Here is a 9,093-nt window from a genome sequence, read left to right on the forward strand (position 1 = left end):
TTCTATTAAAAAAAATTTTCTTCAAAATCTTTGGATTCGGCATTAAATAACCTGAAAAGGGTTGATATGCCGTAAAACAAAAACAACCAACCTTTAAAAAATGGACGAGAAGATAAAGCCTATGCAAGTGCACTTCCTAGTGTAATATTTTCAATAATAAAACGCCACCCCTTTATTGTCAAAGTTCCTAGATGCTAAAAGGCTTCTCTTTTTTTTTCCTCAGGCTGCTTGATTTTGGTATTCCCCTTGTTTCCTATCTACTTACTACTAAACCGCTGAAGTTTAAGTGTAATGTGAACGGACTCAACTCCTATCAGGTTCCGACTGCCTGCTTCCCTCCGGACTACAACTTGGATGTCTTCAAGTCCAATGTTAACAAATTCCTAATGAACCGCCCCCTTAATTAAACACTTCATCAAATCTCCACACTAACGTAATGTACTTGCAATAACCCGTATCCCTGAGTGGCTTCCGGGCCTTGATAAGTGGTGATCACTGTGTAAAAAAAAAAGGTCCTTACTATACACGATCTCAAATAGTAGCCCACTACATTCTAAGTAGCAATATGGTTTGTTTGTGGTGAAAGTGCGTGGTATTTATATGAAATCTGTTTCTCTTCGTCGCGTTTCATGAGTGACCGTTGATCGTCTGTTTTACTAAAATGAATAGAACTCCTTTTATGACGAAAGATGACATAAAGAGGCGTTCGCTGAGAGTTGTTCTTTTTTTACAAAGGGGTTGCAACGTATTAACACCAAAAGACCATTCGAATGCTAATGGCTAACGTGTGTATTGTAGTCATTGGGATAGTAGGGCAGTAATCGTTTGTGGTGGAAATTTAGTATAATTAGATTATTTACGAGAACGGTTCTATAAAAACTTGTTTATGATGGACTTCAAGATGACAAAATTGTAGTCAGCTGAAAAGCAGAAAACCGGAACAAAGTTCCACAGACGAACAGTTCAAGGAAAGAAGCTTTGTTTATGGATTTTCATATATTGTTACATTTTGAGAGAATTTACTCCGGAGAGAGAGAGAGAGAGAGAGAGAGAGAGAGAGAGAGAGAGAGAGAGAGAGTAATGTTATTTAAGCTAGTAATTTACTTCTTAAGCGTAACTTTCTAACTTAACAAAATGAGTGACGTGGGCGGGCAGAGACCCAGGTAACATTTCACTTAGAATATTTTTTTTACATTATTAGCGTTGGCGCTTTCGCATTGGTTCCACAGAGAGACTAATATGAAACCTTTGTTTCTTTCCACTCGAAAACGTGATGTGATTCGTTATCGTTTTGTCTACGGCATTTGATCTTTATGTCTTACATTAACTTTATGTCACTTGTCTCAACAAAGTTAAACTACACTCTTCCCCTTGATACTATCTAGTCTGTCATGAGGAGCGGGCGAAGTGCCGTTCTTGGTGGTTAGATCAGTCAGAATTCAAAATTCGAAGATAGTACCACATTTCACAACTTAATTTTAAAATCAATTTACGCCAGATCCGTTACGTAACACGAGTATTTCTAAGGGTCTATTAATCCCTAACATAGAAATGAACCCCTTTTTATCACACATTCGGCCCCATCAAAAAAATCCCCATAAAATCGCTCCGAAGTTTGTAACCACAACACGTTTCATACTGGTATGACATAAAATAACTGATTAGCTTGCCAGAGCCGCATAACACCTCGAACAGCGATATCCCTTAAAGCTTGCCAATAAACCAGGGTTACCCAAACTTCTGGATATCGTGGAGCCCCTGAGCAGGGCTAAGGTTTTCACGGAGCACTAACAAGACAATTTCTAAAATAAATATGGAAAACATTATTTTCAAATTTTGACTTGTTATATTTGACTTTTTCGTTAGTTGTTCATGTTCGTGATTTTATTATATTTTTGTGTTTACAACCATTTTTTTTTTGTTTTTGATTAATAAAAAAATTGTTGCATTTTTGTTAATTTAATTTTTTTTCATGAACCACCCTGAAATTATTTACACCTGCAGTTATGTATCATACCATATCTCTTTTCAGTAAAAAAAAAAGATTAATAATTAAGTGGTTGCAGCCATTTAATTTGGTCTTCTTTAAGAAAGGACTTCCGGAATCCCTCAGGCTCACTCACGGAGTCCCAGGGCTCCGTGGAGCCCATATTGGAAAACCATGCGGTAGACAATTGGGATTCTATCGACCCCCCCCCCTCCCTGGCGTCCGATGTTCCAGTAACACATATTTGGCCTCAACAAAATACTTCATCCTTCAGAAAAAAAAAGATAAATAAAAACTTACCGAAATTGCATATAAGATCGATTCACACATTAACCCTAATATTTGAGATCAAAGTGTAGTATCTGTTCCGGTAGATGCTGCATTTTGAGACCATTGCCCTTGTGGCAATTGATTATTGGTCCATGTAGGGGCAACCCTATATACCATTTCCCCTTCCCCTCCCCTTTCTCCTCCACTCCACATAAAAACCGACCTTGTGTCACATTTTGCTTACGTGGGCAAGCAAACAAATACCAGCCCTACTCAGCTGACATTTAACTTTATATTCAACGACCTTTGTTTTATAGTAATTTCTCGAGAACAAAGAAAAAAGTGATAAAATAATTCGTCTGTCTATTCGAAAAATATATACAGAAATCAATGCAGCGTTTCAAATAACATCTTGAGACACACAGAACAGGTAAAATGTAAATTCACGATTCCAAAACAATTACCGATTCTGTTGATACAAATACCGATTCTGCTCTAAATTTTCAATTCCTACACATTTACCGATTCTTTCTAAATTCCCGATTCCGATATATTGCTGATTCCATTCTATATTTCCAATTCCGATGCAATACCGATTCTATTCTGAATTTTCCGATTCCGATACAATTACCGATTCCGTTCTAAATTACCGATTCTGAAGGGATTATCGATTCTGAAAGGATTATTGATTCTTATTCTTATATAACCTCCAAATATTTAGTTATTGAAATGTTTTTTTTTTAATTATGTCTTTTGAATTACCACAAAAACGTATGCAACATGCGCAACCATAAAAATAAAAATAAAAACACTCGTGTAAGTGTAATCTATAGATTTTAGTTTCACTCGTGGTTTGCAATTCATAAACATTTATCATTTTGTCATTTATATTGCATTCATATTGCAATTATATTGCAATGTTATTTCATTTATATTGCATTTATATTGCATTTATATTGCAGTAGAATATTGAGTTTGAAACAAAATCAAATAAAAGAAAAAGCCAAAAGAATCGTTTTAGGCATCGGAAAATAGGAACACGTTTTTTCGATTCCGATACCGATTCCGATATCGGAACACTTGGAAATTATCCGATTCCTGATTCCGAGTACGAAACTACACTAATCTCACCTCTTTTTTGTCTAATAAGTTCGTAATTGTTTCATCGGTCGTTTTCTTTTTTTTCTATTTTCTTTTCATTCGTTGTCTTTTTAGTTTAAATTTTTAATCAATCTGTGTTTTCTCTTTTTTCTTATTAGGTACTTTCTTTTTATTTTTACGTTTTTTTCTCTTTTTTCTTATTAGGTACTTTCTTTTTTTTTCCTATTAGGTTTTTTTTCTCTTTTTTCTTATTAGGTTCTGTTTTTTTATTATTAGGTTCTTTCTTTTTTTTTCTTATTAGGTTCTTTCTTTTTTGTCTTTTACAGAAGTTCAAATTCTTCTTAACAGTTAAAAAATAATGTTGATTTTTTTCTTTTTTTAATTCTCCGACAAAACCTGTAATTTCACCCCTGCCAGTTCGTCCGTTCGTCTGTCCGCACTTTTCTAGGCATAGATAAAAGCTGCAACTCCTGTCCCATCGCCGCAATGTTGCACCCCTGTGCCAATTCTACAACTACTTTAATGCAATGTGCTCTGATTAAATCATTTCATTTGTGCCCCTTCGACGTATTTATCCCCGACAATCCTATCTAGCAGCAAGATCTTATTCCTTCACTGCAGAGGTCCCTATATGGTGGAAAGCCTTCAGCTCTAATAGCCTCGCCCTCCATCTGACTGCTAGTCTTTGGAACTCTTTCTCTCTTTGTTTCCTGTTTCTCTTACTGTAATAACACACAGAATTTTTAATGTAATATGAACAGACATCTCGCTCATCTCCTTACAGCCCCCTGTAGATATTATCTCAAATAATAACCCGCAACGTTTCAAGTTGCAAAGGGTTAAAAATTGCTGTGTTACTAGGTCGGGATATCTAACACTTGTCATTGTTTGGTTTTTGGGTTCGTATTAGTATTTTATTTTAGCTCAAACGGTTTAATGCATTTGTACTGTAGTCGTTACATGACAACACTTGGACCCCTCACGTTGTATGCAGACAGTCGCAAAGAAACAAAGACAGTGAAAGAATTCAACGGGCTCTAATTTTCAATTCAACATACATTTATTTACAGGTACTTTCCAGAATAACGCCTTGTTCTTTTCTTCAAAAGTTTTCTCCTACTCTAATGCGCTTGTATAGTAGTTTGTGTTTGTCAATCGATGTTCATGAAGCGTATTTCCTTGTCGCTCTCGGCCAACGTGTGTGAAACGTCTATTTGTATGCTTTTATAATCTTTTTCTTTTCTTCGTCCTCACTTGCACACGGCTCGGTCATTTGCATACATCTGCTGCTGCTGCTATACGTTACATGGTGCTCTGGTACATCTTGTCTAGAGCAATTTCCATTAAAGAAACAACAAAAAAAAGCACAATGCTACAATATTGCACCGAACGAGCCAGGTTTGTAGGAAAACTTTATCAATGACACACACCAAAAATAGGATTTACTTTACTTTATTATATAGGTATAGAGTTCACTATGAATATCTTGAATGTTTTGTTTCGTTTTGGATATTGGAGTCTCATAAATTTTCAACAAAACTAAAAACTAAAATAAAAATAAAGATGGACGCACTATCGAAAGTAGATTGATAAAAATGATCGTAATGTTTGGTAATCAACGAAGAATGTTATTAATTTTGAAAAGCATCAGTCGACAAGTCAAAGAAGCGGCACCGTTTCTGGTCATTGTAATAAGAATGACAAGCGTCGAAGAAAGAGAATCAAATGATTCATTGCTTCAAGAGGTTCTTATCGCTGAAGATTTGGTTACGGATTAATTGGATTCGGCTTTTTACTGCCATATTTTGTTTCTTTCTCTGTCTTTCTTTTTTTCTTTTTAATTTTTTCCCCTTCTTCTTTATTGTTTTTACTGCATCTTTGTTTTCTTTCCTTGTTTCTTTTCTTTTTCTTTTTAATTTCTTTTTTTTTTCGTTTTGTATTTGCTGCTTCTTTGTTTTCTTTCTTTTCTTTTTCTTTTTAATTTCTTTTTTTTTCGTTTTGTATTTGGTGCTTCTTTGTTTTCTTTCTTTTCTTTTTCTTTTTAATTTCTTTTTTTTCGTTTTGTATTTGCTGCTTCTTTGTTTTCTTTCTTTTCTTTTTCTTTTTAATTTCTTTTTTTTTTCGTTTTGTATTTGCTGCTTCTTTGTTTTCTTTCTTTTCTTTTTCTTTTTATTTTCTTTTTTTTTTCGTTTTGTATTTGCTGCTTCTTTGTTTTCTTTCTTTTCTTTTTCTTTTTAATTTCTTTTTTTTTTCGTTTTGTATTTGCTGCTTCTTTGTTTTCTTTCTTTTCTTTTTCTTTTTAATTTCTTTTTTTTTTCGTTTTGTATTTGCTGCTTCTTTGTTTTGTTTCTTTTCTTTTTCTTTTTAATTTCTTTTTTTTTTTCGTTTTGTATTTGGTGCTTCTTTGTTTTCTTTCTTTTCTTTTTCTTTTTAATTTCTTTTTTTTTCGTTTTGTATTTGCTGCTTCTTTGTTTTCTTTCTTTCTTTTTCTTTTTAATTTCTTTTTTTTTCGTTTTGTATTTGCTGGTTCTTTGTTTTCTTTCTTTTCTTTTTCTTTTTAATTTCTTTTTTTTCGTTTTGTATTTGCTGCTTCTTTGTTTTCTTTCTTTTCTTTTTCTTTTTAATTTCTTTTTTTTTCGTTTTGTATTTACTGCTTCTTTGTTTTCTTTCTTTTCTTTTTCTTTTTAATTTCTGTTTTTTTCGTTTTGTATTTGCTGGTTCTTTGTTTTCTTTCTTTTCTTTTTCTTTTTACTTTCTTTTTTTCGTTTTGTATTTACTGCTTCTTTGTTTTCTTTCTTTTCTTTTTCTTTTTAATTTCTTTTTTTTTCGTTTTGTATTTACTGCTTGTTTGTTTTCTTTCTTTTCTTTTCTTTTTAATTTCTTTTTTTTTCGTTTTGTATTTGCTGGTTCTTTGTTTTCTTTCTTTTCTTTTTCTTTTGAATTTCTTTTTTTTCGTTTGTATTTGCTGCTTCTTTGTTTTCTTTCTTTTCTTTTTCTTTTTAATTTCTTTTTTTTTCGTTTTGTATTTGCTGCTTCTTTGTTTTCTTTCTTTTCTTTTTCTTTTTAATTTCTTTTTTTTTCGTTTTGTATTTGCTGCTTCTTTGTTTTCTTTCTTTTCTTTTTCTTTTAATTTCTTTTTTTCGTTTTGTATTTGCTGCTTCTTTGTTTTCTTTCTTTTCTTTTTCTTTTTAATTATTTTGTCTTTTCTTTTCTACTTTTCTTATCCTATCTTTATTTTCTTTGCCTTTTATATTTTCCTTCTTTGGACGTTTTTTCTCTTTTTTCTTTTTCTTTGTTTTGTATTTTTTTTCTTTTTGTGTTTTTCTTTTCTTTTTTTATTTATTCTTTCGTCATTTTTTTATTCGTTTAATTGATGTCTGTTTCTTCTTTTATTTCTTTGTTAATATATATTCGTTCTTGTCCTTTCTTTTCCTTCTTTACTGCATCTTTGTTTTCTTTCCTTGTTTCTCTTCTTTTCGTTTTCTTTTTAATTATTTTTTTCTTTTCTTTTTCTTTTTGTATTTTTCTTTCTTTTCTTTTTTTTACTTATTCTTTCGTCATTTTTTAGTTGTTTCCTTTCTTTTATTCTTTTAATTGAAGTTTGTTTCTTCTTTTACTTCTTACTTAGTATATATTCGTTTTCGTCCGCTCTTTGCCCTTTCTCCCCCCCTCTTAATCATCTTTTTTCTTTCTTTCCCTCGCCTTTTTATTCTTTTCTACATTTCATTCTTTTCTGGCATTTTCTTCTTAAAAAACTACTACTTTTTCTCTCTCTCTTTCCCATTCTTTCTTTTTTCTTTTTGTTTAAGGTTTTTACTTTCTTTAACTTTTCCATTTATTCCCTTACTTTTCTTTTTTGTTTATTTCTTCTCTTCTTTATTATTATTCTTCCGTTCTTTCTCTATTTCTTTAGTTCTTTATTTATATCTTTTCCTTTCTGTTTTTACTTTCTTTTTACCTCCATTTTTCGCTTTTCTGTTTTTAATTCTTCCTTTTTTATCTCTCTCCTTCTTTTTTCCATTCTGTCATTTTCCATTTTTCTTTTCTTTCTATTATTTCCTTCTTCTTTCCTTGTACTTTGATAGTTTTTATTATTTTTCTTACTAGCGGGTGGTACCCGGCGTGGCCCGTGTGTTTGTAGGTGTGTTTGTTTGGGGTGGTGGTGATAAAAACAACACTGTTTAAAAAAAACGTTCGCCGGGTGTTTGGAGGTGTAAAAGAGAAAAAAAAAAACGTTTTAGTAGTAAAGTAGGCTTGAACCCTGAACCTTTGACGTGGAGGTGGAAACGAAATGGAAAAAAAAACCGGTACCTAACCATCTCAGCCACGAGAGAAGAGAAACGAAAAGTATTTTAATTTAACGTTTATAAAATAAAATTGACAGGTGCGAAAAACTTAACTTGCGTGGTTTGACCTTGAAACATGACGCGGCTGCAAGCCAGTTTCGCTTGTTTTATACTGAAAAGCAAAAGAAAAACGCGGCGATCGAAATATATGGAAAAAATAGGGCGTGAAAGTCGGGCAAATTAAATACACACGCGAGCCCCGTTGTTAAGTCGTAGATATTATCATTTAGACGTGATATAAAAAGTTTTAAGAAGAGTCGGCCGATCGCTTCTCGGAAAAAAGCATTTCTCGGATATACACAAAAAGCGAATATACATACATACACACATTTTCGCTTTTATATTTATAGATTTCTTATTTTCCCTTCCTTTCATTTTCCCCCCTATTTCCTTTTCTAGCTATTTTCTTTCTTTCTTTCTTTCTTTCCTTTTGTTGTGTTTTTCTTTCTTTTTCTTCACCCTTTCTTTCTTTTTTTCTTTCATTGTTTTCTTTCATCTTTGTATCCTCCCTCATGGTTTTGTTTTCATTCGTATCTATATTTTTATATTTTGTGTTTCCGCTGCTTACATTATATATATATATATATATATATATATATATATATATATATATATATATATATATAAAAGTGAACGTGTCTGTCTGTCTGTCTGTCTGTGTACATTTCCCTACGCAATAACTCTGTCAATTTTTAGTCTATAGACTTGAAATTTGAAATACCGGGTACTGAGATTTGGGAAAATCGATGTGACGGGTATCAGCCAGAAATTTGGCTGTTAAGGGGTCAAATTTCAACGATTTGACCTTTAAGAACTCTACCAAACTCCTCCGACAATTTTGGGTCTAGACACTTGAAATTTTAGATATAGGTTCCTTGAACCTTGATCTAACTTAATAAAGTGATTTGAGCCCGAAACAATAAATCTTAAGGGGTCATAATAGGGGTCAAAGTTTAAAAAAATTAACTATTTTTTTTGTTTTTTTTTGCTTTTTTTGCACAGCATACACCTCCAAACACCCGAGCAACGCCGGACGCCCCTGCTAGTATATATATATATATATATAAACGATAATGATGCATTCGAAAAAAATAAACATCTTATATATACAAAGGAGTTAGAATTGAATTGTGAACATAGAGAACAACAGGTAACATTTCTGGATTTAGATACAAAAATTGAGGATAAGATTTTACTTTATAAAATATTTGATAAAAGAAGCTCTTTCCCCTTTCACATAGTTCATATGCCGCATAAAGATAGTACCTGCCCTGTTTTTATGCTTTATGGAACCATTATTTCAGAGTGTTTGAGAAAAGTTCGCGTTACTTTAAAATTAATAGCTTAGTAATAAGGATGATAAAACAAGGTGGGGATAAAACTAAAATT

The sequence above is a fragment of the Euprymna scolopes genome, chromosome 35, assembly GCF_053919585.1.
Source record: "Euprymna scolopes isolate OS-2025 chromosome 35, ASM5391958v1, whole genome shotgun sequence".
Lineage (NCBI taxonomy): Eukaryota > Metazoa > Mollusca > Cephalopoda > Sepiida > Sepiolidae > Euprymna > Euprymna scolopes.